The 9,061-nt window shown below is 37.6% G+C and overlaps 1 long non-coding RNA gene across 1 annotated transcript; it reads right to left on the bottom strand.

Annotated features, from left to right (window-relative positions):
- Nucleotides 1-2,269: 2,269 nt before the first annotated feature.
- LOC127428963 (uncharacterized) lies at nucleotides 2,270-8,194 on the bottom strand. The gene is made up of 4 exons (XR_007895212.1): nucleotides 8,070-8,194; nucleotides 3,838-3,868; nucleotides 2,913-2,995; nucleotides 2,270-2,399 (listed from the first exon to the last, which is right to left on the bottom strand). It is a non-coding gene; the product is annotated as an uncharacterized LOC127428963 (long non-coding RNA).
- Nucleotides 8,195-9,061: the final 867 nt, after the last annotated feature.

The raw sequence follows: 9,061 nt of genomic DNA, 5'->3' as shown, positions 1-9,061 counted from the left end.
AACAAATGTGGTCGGGAGAAAATCCTGAATGCTCGTGATCGGAGATCACTAAAATGCTTGAAGTCGCATCGTAAAAATCGACAGTAGAACTCACAGCAATGTTTAATAGTGAAAGTAAGAGCATTTCCACACGCACAATGTGACGAGAACTTACAGGATTGGGACTAAACAGCTGTGTGGCCACAAGAAAGTCACATGTTAGTGAGGCTAATCAGAAAAAAATGACTTCAATTTTCTAGGGAGCATAAAGATTGGACTGTGGCGCAATGGAAAAAGGTCATGTGGTCTGATGAGTCAAGATTTACACTATTCCAAAGCGATGGGCACGTCAGGGTAAGAAGAGAAGAGCATGAAGCGATACACCAGTCATGCATAGTGCCCACTGCACAAGCCTCTAGAGGCAGTAATATGATCTGGGGTTGCTTCAATTGGTCAGGTCTAGGCTCAGCAACATTATGCGGCAATAAAATGAAGTCAGCTGACTACCTGAATGTACTGAATGACCAGGATATTCCATCAATGGATTTTTTCTTCCCTGATGGCACAGGCATATTCCAGGACAACAATGCCAAGATTCATCGGGCTCAAATTGTGAAAGAGTGGTTCAGGGAGCATGAGGAATCATTTTCACACATGAATTGGCCACCACAGAGTCCTGAACTTAACCCCATTGAAAGTCTTTGGGATGAGCTGGAGAAGATTTTATGGAGTGGTTCGAGTCTCCCATCATCAATACAAGATCTCAGCCAAAAATTAATACAACTATTTGTATTAAAATGTTGTGACATTGCATAAGGTTGTCGAAACAATGCCACGACGAATGCATGCTATAATCAAAGCTAAAGGTGGTCCAAGAAAATAGAGTATGCAACTATTTTTTTGAACAGGCAGTGTATAATTACAATTATACAGTAGTTCATACATTTGGGCATATACTGCATGTATGTTCAAATTCCACTATTATTTGGGAAAATATATGTTACATATATGAATTTTGAAATATATGTTGCATTTATGTACAAGTATGTGACTTTATATAAGTGAAAACCATACATAAACATATATATTATACTGTATATGTGTTTTACATATATTGCAATATATGATTTCAGTGTGTCCCAAGATCAAACTTAAATGGCAATTCTGTCTGTATGAAATAATCCATAACTGCACAAACATACTTTCCAGGATTGATTATCTCCAAAATAGTGTATGTCTGTGTTGAAATTATTAAACATTAGTATGTTGCAACCACCTTAGGAAAATCTTATGCAAGAAGCTTTTGTTTGCATGGATGTGACCCAGTAAATGAGAAATCTGTGAAATGCAGGCTATGTGACTGAACCTTGATAATTCTGGACATTGTGAAAGGAGGTTATTGTTCACCACACACACATGACCTATGGAACACTTTTTCAATTAACTTCTCCTGCGCACACAGACACGCTTCTTTCTCACATCCATTTCACACAGAGCTGTGGAAGACTTAAGAATAAAAGTACAAAAAGAGGATGTGATGAATCACACAGTGGTTTTTGGTGTGATTTGTCATTTACATCTCATTTCCAAGCATGCTTTAATACAACCACACTCTTTTTTCCATTTCTCATCATGAAAGATGTGTCTCACAGCACCAGTGCACACTTTATTGGGGTGGATATATTCTCTCAGACTTTCTCTGACTTTATGAGCCAACAGCTCAATCCGTCTCTTCTCTCAGGTTCAATTGTGATATAAAGACGGGAATACCACTGTTCCTTTTGGAAAGGTCACTGAATTCATTCCATCTTGGTGTACGCAAAAAACTAGCTATGTTATTCAACAGAGCAGCAGTATAACATTTACCAAATTAGGGCTCTTCTCCAGAGATTGCTAATATAATACCATATTGGAGCAACATTGTAAAAAGTGTATAAAGAGAAGGTACATTTATAAGTTTTACCCTTTCTATCCTGTCTTTTAAGAATGTATTAATACATGAAGATTATTCAAAGCTTTAAAACCTCAAAGCTATCAGAAATGTGCTTTTATACTCAACCCATGTGGCCTCTCAAGGACTAAAGCTTGGACATGTACATGCTTTTCCTTACATTTCAATCTATATGTATCTGTGTCCCTGGTGTTGCTGTTGTTTGTTTTTTAATTATTGCATGACATTTGTTTCTTGTATGGTAACTGTAATATGTTGTCACTGTTGTCATTGTTTTATATCCTCAATAAAAAAGGCAATACAAACAAAAAGGTAAACAAGAGCTTTAACTTTATTAACCCCCTATCTCCTGCAGTGACCTTCCAGTTGGGCTGGATAACCAGACAGAGGAAGTGTGGCCTCCTTTTTTCTTTGGTGCATCCAAGTCTCTCCTCCCCCAGACAGGAGGTGGATGGGAAACCAGATGTCCCTGCAACAGGATGGCTCTCCTTTAAATCGTTATCTCTAATTAGAGTGTTGCAGGTATCGGGCACTCTAGCACACATCACAGGCCTGCAATTCATATGCTAATTATGTGAAATACCCAACAGGAAATGCTGTAGTCAATGTCAGAAACTAGTTATATGGACTGATTGCCCTCTTTGTCTTCCTAACTTGACAGACCTTGGACACCAATACAAATAACTCATTTCTGGTTAGCCGAAAACACACATGAGATTTTTACTCCTACATTTCTAAGATCAAATAAGACATATTGGCAGATCCAGAGCTTAGTGTCAAGATAATTTGAGGTATTCACAGACTCCTTGTAAATTAGGCCAAGGTTCATGTCCAAAAAGTTTATGTACTTGTAGTTATTTAAGGATCCTTTTGCCAGTGTAAATGTCAATTGTTCTGCATTTCATCTGAGCTTTATGAGAGACATTGACTTGGTTGGCCAAAGAGAGGGATCACTGCCATTGTACATGACAAATTTATTTACCTATTCCAGTAAGTGTTAGTAAATGAAGTCCCTCAGCCCATTGGTAGGAAACAGCCCTTGCTTAGCTCATCACAGCAGGCAAGCTGAGCAGAAATAAGACAGAGTGAGCAGAGCCCCCAGGGTTATGTCAATTCCATTATCAACGACTGAATTGGCTTCCTGTGCAGCGCTAGGACTAAAATACCAGCTAACGTGCAGCTCCAGGCTGGTGTGCATAAGGCTTAGCATATTGGTATGGTACAATGAGAATAATATTATTTGTGTTAAGCATTTAAATGGGCACAAATCCATTTGAATGTAATGTTACAATCTACAGGTATATGTATACATGTAATGTGTCACATGTCTGTCATGGACAGCAGGGAAAATGCAATGCTTAATGCAAATAACAAAATATAACTAACCATATAAATGTGCATAGATAGGATAGATAAATAAATATGCTTATTAACTTTTAAAACTCTTCCCATATTTAGTTTTTTGTTGGGATCAAATCAAACTCTATGGTATTACGATACTAATCCATCTGTCATTTAGCTGAAGCTAGCTAAATTAAGTATATGCTAACATGGACAGGTTGTATCATCAAAAACCTTAAAAAAAAAAAAAAAAAAAAAACATGCTCCAGACTACCAGTACATTAAATACAGACTCACTTTTGAGAGAATAAACATGGTTTGAGTCGACCACAATGTGTTTTAATGCGGTGAATTATTTCCTACCGAGAGCATGAAACAAGATACTTAGAAACCAAATGTATTAATTTTCTAATTCAGCCAATGTCATATTAATACTCATCAGTTTAACAGTAAATATTATACCCTCATTGATTCATAGACTTAACATGTAGGTCATGCCACTCTACAGTACACAACATGATGTATTTCTTTTAGAATTTTTTCTGACTAACTCCTCGCATTTTCACCTTCTGGGTTTGCCCAGTGGCCCACATCATTCTGCAAAAAAAAGAAGAAAAAAAAAGAAAATCAGTATCAAATCAATTACGAAGCTGAACAATGCAATTTTCACTGCCAGAAGACTGAGCAAGAAGGCGATTGAGGTTTATTTTTTCTAGTTCCTGTCACATTCCATCGCACAGTCAATGGTGAGTGATAAAGTGGACCAATAAGATTTAGCTAACTTGAAGACCATGCAAATGCCTTAACACAGACCTAACATTCATCCATATGAGAGATTTAGTTCCTGCATCAGGCCTCCAAAGCCCAGAGTGCCAAAGGGGACAGTAAAATTACAAACACTTGCAGACCTAGACTAAACTTGACATTGGTATCATGGTTGATTCCAATGTTTAGTCATTGGACTAAACTTTTGTATTTCCCAAAATGAATAAACAGGATATGGCGTACTGTTAGAGAGGTTTTTATAATTTGCTCATTAATTAGTCAAACTTTATTGTATTAGTTAAGACCTGTTCACATTAAATCCGTGACGATTTTGCAAGACAAACTACAGAAAAAAGGTATTTTTACATTAAGGCCATAAAAAATTTAACTAAAAACTATTTCACCCCTGAAGAGTAGGCGGCACTGTTGCTAAAGACTCCCGAACCCAACTTCTCTTTTTATAATGCCTGGATTAATGCCTGGTTAATATAACACAAGGTACAGTGATATAAATAAACATGGAATAATGTACATTAGGAATGACAGGTATAGTATAAAATATGGTGCATAACAAATATAAATAATATAAAATAAACACTGGCTCATGGTCTTTTCTTTATTTAAATTATTGCATATTTGTATTGAATTGATGGTTTCTTGTGCATGGTTAGAAAAGAGCACTGTTACAGGAACACTTTGTTATACTTTATAATATTGTTCTTGCAATAGAAATAGCAGTGTGATTCCGCTATTCGTTTATCTTCAGTAAAATATTGCATGTAACGAGTCTTTTAATTGGATATTTTACTACGTGCAAATGAATTGCCGAACTTCGCTGCTATTTTTAATTCCATGAGAATATAACAGGAACAGTGATATACAGTAGCCTACATATTAAATAATGTACATTAAGACAAAACACCAGATATATTATAAAAAATTAGGTATCATCACATTACATAAATATTCTAAAAAGAAAGAATGTGTGTACAGCTTCTATATTATATTTACTGCATATTTGCATTGAATTTACTGTTTTACGAGTACAAGAGCGCATGAGTACACTCTAGAGTCTTTATGTTTATAATACTATATGCTATAGGCTAATACTAATACTCCTTATAACATTATAAGCAGACTTTCTAAAGCAGATCAGGATTATTTTTGCAGCACAAAGGTTTAATGAACTGCAACTATTTATTTTTTTATATATAATTTCAGGGGGTGTATCAGCTGCACGTCCAATGCCCGTGTTTGCCAGTTGATCAGCACCACCAACGCACTGGATAGAACAGCTGCAGCGACTGTGGAAAAATATCTTAAAGCTCTTTGGTCAGTCAGTTTTCATTGCACTCCGAAGAAAAAAAAAAAACGACCACTCTCCGTAAAAAACCTTCGGGTGGTGAAAGACGATTTGTCGAACCCGGTGTAATAGCGCCATGGGAATCCATTGTTCTGTGTAAAAAGCTTGTTCATAACAAACATTTGCACCAAAAAAACAGACTTGGTTTGAATAGGAAATTAGCCCCTGCTGGTAGATGTATCTACACTCACTGAACATTTTATAAGGGACACGATGTATGCGATTTTCCGAAGTATGTGTCCACTTGGGAAATTTTTCTATTTTGCATTTTTCTAACTGAATCGTTTATTTTTCATTACAAATTATATTATCAGCATAACAGTTTGAGTGAAAATTTGGTGCAAAACCCAATGATTATGATATAACCATGATCCTGCATATGAATTTTCACAGAGCATCTTAAATACTTTAAAGGAGCAATATGTAACATTGAAATCAAGTGTTTAAAATGGGTACTGCAGTCCAAATTCCAAATATTGGAGAGGGTTGTCTCCCCCACCCCCTCCTACCCAGACCTGAAGGTCACACGGGTTGCCAGGTTGAGGACACGCAACAGGAACGAGCAAACTGACAATGGCAAGCGACCAGCCTTACACTGTAATTTGATCAGCAAATTATATTATTTTTTTATAACTCTGTCAATGTTAGCTAGGTGTATTGCTGGCTTCCATGGCTGCAGCGTGCTGTGTTTGCCCGCTAACTTGTTTCAAATTGGCAACGCAGGTGTCGAAATACTATTGGGAAATGGGCAGTGGGCGGGGTCACACAGGCCAAAACACAAACAGAAATTCCAGCCCGGAATGGACATTTCAAAGTAGAATATACTGGCTGTAGCATTGTTTTCGGAGAAGCCAGTATTTCAACTTAACATGTTTCCTAAATCTCTGATAACATATTATGATCTGACCTGACCTGCATTCCAATCTACATCTTGATGTAATCCTTCCTCCTGATCACACGGTGTGTTTTCATCAGCTGAGTAGGAGACTAAACACTATTAAAGGGTGACAAGACTCGCGCTGCACGTACAAGCCATTCGTGCGTCACAAGCCAATTAACAAGTTAGCGTTTTTCAGTGAATCGCACCTTCAAAATCCTAAAACTTTTTTCTAGGTTTAATTTATATTTTGAATAGACTTGAAAAGGTTTTGGAATCTCACGATGTGGGTTTATGTTTTCTCTTTTAATCGTTTAATGTAATTTTGAGTGTGACCATGGTTTAAGGAGGGTGTACCTGTATGCTGGGTTGGAAATCTAAAGAATTAATAGTGGTGTTTTCCTTATTACATTACATGCTGTTCTGTAAGCAAAAAGAAACAAATGAAATACAGAATGTATAGGCTGTCATCTGCGCAGCCTGACCGAAGCAAAGTGGGCGCATTTACTTTTGCAATGAATCAAAAGTGAAGCGCTGTTGGCTCCTGATGCTTGGATGGCTTGCACGCGCTGCACGAGTCTGCTGGAAATACTGCAGTCTCATCACATTTTAACTTTTTGTATATCCTCCCATTCACCTCATGAAAACGTGCTGTGTGATCATGAGGAAGGATTACATAAAGATGTAGAATGGAATGCAGGTGCGGAATTTATATAAATAAAATAGTCTACTCCTCTCTCACCGTTGCTGGCATGCCAATGATTACCCCCGGTAATGCGTGAAAATCCCAGGAGATCAGCAGTTACAGAAATACTCAAACCAGCCCGTATGGCACCAACAATCATACCATGGTCCAAATCACTGAGATCACATTTTTTCCCCATTCTGGTTGTTGATTTGAACATTAACTGAAGCTCCTGACCCATACCTGCATATTTTTATGCATTGCACTGCTGCCATATGATTGGCTGATTAGATAATTGCATGAATGAGTAGATGTACAGGTGTTCCTAATAAAGTGCTCAGTGAGTGTATATCATCTGGCTGCAAAAAACATCTTTCACCATTAACAGCTATTAAAAAGTATCCTTGTAGTCTGACAAAGTTTTTGCAAGCAATTGAAAGTATTTCTTCGTAGCATAGTAGATGTATTACCATTGTCTGATGTTTTGAGTGTTCTTATAAAAGCATGAAATGAACTTATATTTTTCCCTGTCTACTGCCTTTGACCTTACAGTTCAGAATAGTTGCTAGTGAAGGGCTTGGGACTGTGGGTGTTTTTGTGGTACAGCGAATCAGCATTGTCATAATGTAATTTTCCTGTGACTTCAGAATAATCAGTCACATGGCATTTACTGCGCAGGTGATTAGATAAAAAAAAAACTGACTGCGTAATCCTCGCCCATTAACAAAGATGCCACATTTCAAAATGTATACTTCCAGAGGGTCATGCGCCAGCTGAGCAACTGCCATTGATAGCTTTCTCCAGGAATTATAGACCTCCTTGTTGTGAACTATGAAACACAACTTATAAACAACATAAAGTAAATGATGCCACCCTCCTTTCTCTCTCTCTCTCTCTCTCCTACTCTGTCTCTCTAAACCTTGTGAACCCAAGCCCTATGCCGTTTGTCTCTCCAGGCAGCCAGCCCTCTGAAGGACCACAACCGATTACTCAAAGTGTGCCACAACTGTCTCTTTAATAGTGTTATTTTTCATCCCAAGAGCCTCTGCTCCCCTGTCTCTTCAATCAAGAGAAGCCATTAATTGAAAACCCAGTGAAAAAGTCTTACCTTAAAGCCTTCTCGATGACTGATGCATTGTCTGAATCAATGTGTCTTTATAAAATGTGGACCGTGTTCAGACCACAATGCGGTAATTCCAGTTAAAGAGCTGAAGTATGTAGTTTCTGTGCTGCTAACGTCACTAAACAGAAATGTAAAAATGTGAAGGTAATGATTGTTTCAAAAAGATTTCCCAAACACTTTGCATCTTCCATTGGTTAGCCAAACAAATAGTCCCACCCAAACTCATGGCATTGGTTGAGTGAGGCTGATGGGGATAAATGTTTAGTTAACATTATCATACCTGTCTTTTGCATATTAAGCTGGGGTTGAAGGAAGTATTTTTTATCATCATCAAAAAAATAAATCCAACAAATTGTTGAAATTCCCAAAATATGCATGCCATTGATGACATGTCTCACCACAAAGGGGGCTCAGTGACATATTAAACTGCATTTTTAAATGCTTTTAGAGTAGAATATTATGTAATCAAAGAATTGTCATTGTTTGTGCAAAGCATTTTCCCCAATACATATCTGGAATGACAGAAATACCCATAAATACCATTTACAGCTCATATATTGTTATCATCCCCATGGCTGTATTAGAATCATGCACTGTAGATGGCTGCAGTATCCTCATATTGTTCCTTAATCCAATCTAGTGCATGTGCTGATCAGTCTCACTGAAGCCACCCAATAGGATTTTCTCGACAATTCAATTACTCTGCAGAGCCCTTCACCCAGACAGAAGGCAATCGTGTGTCTGCTGTTAAAAACAACTCAACAGTGTCCACTTTGTTAAGGTTAGCTAAAACAGCTTGAATGCAATCCAATCCAAAGGCCCTCAAGCTGTTTTTAACAAGATATGGAGACTGCTCCATTGTCACACATTTGTCAGGTTCCAAAAAGATGAGCAATGTGTTGACTGACCCTGGTACAGTGGAAATTATGTCTGTCAAAACTTGCAACAATGTCCAGCTCAATTCACTGACTCACAGT

This window comes from Myxocyprinus asiaticus, chromosome 38 (assembly GCF_019703515.2).
Source record: "Myxocyprinus asiaticus isolate MX2 ecotype Aquarium Trade chromosome 38, UBuf_Myxa_2, whole genome shotgun sequence".
Taxonomy (NCBI): domain Eukaryota; kingdom Metazoa; phylum Chordata; class Actinopteri; order Cypriniformes; family Catostomidae; genus Myxocyprinus; species Myxocyprinus asiaticus.
The sequence above is the reverse complement of the archived record's forward strand: the minus strand, read 5'-3'. Positions and strand labels throughout refer to the sequence as shown.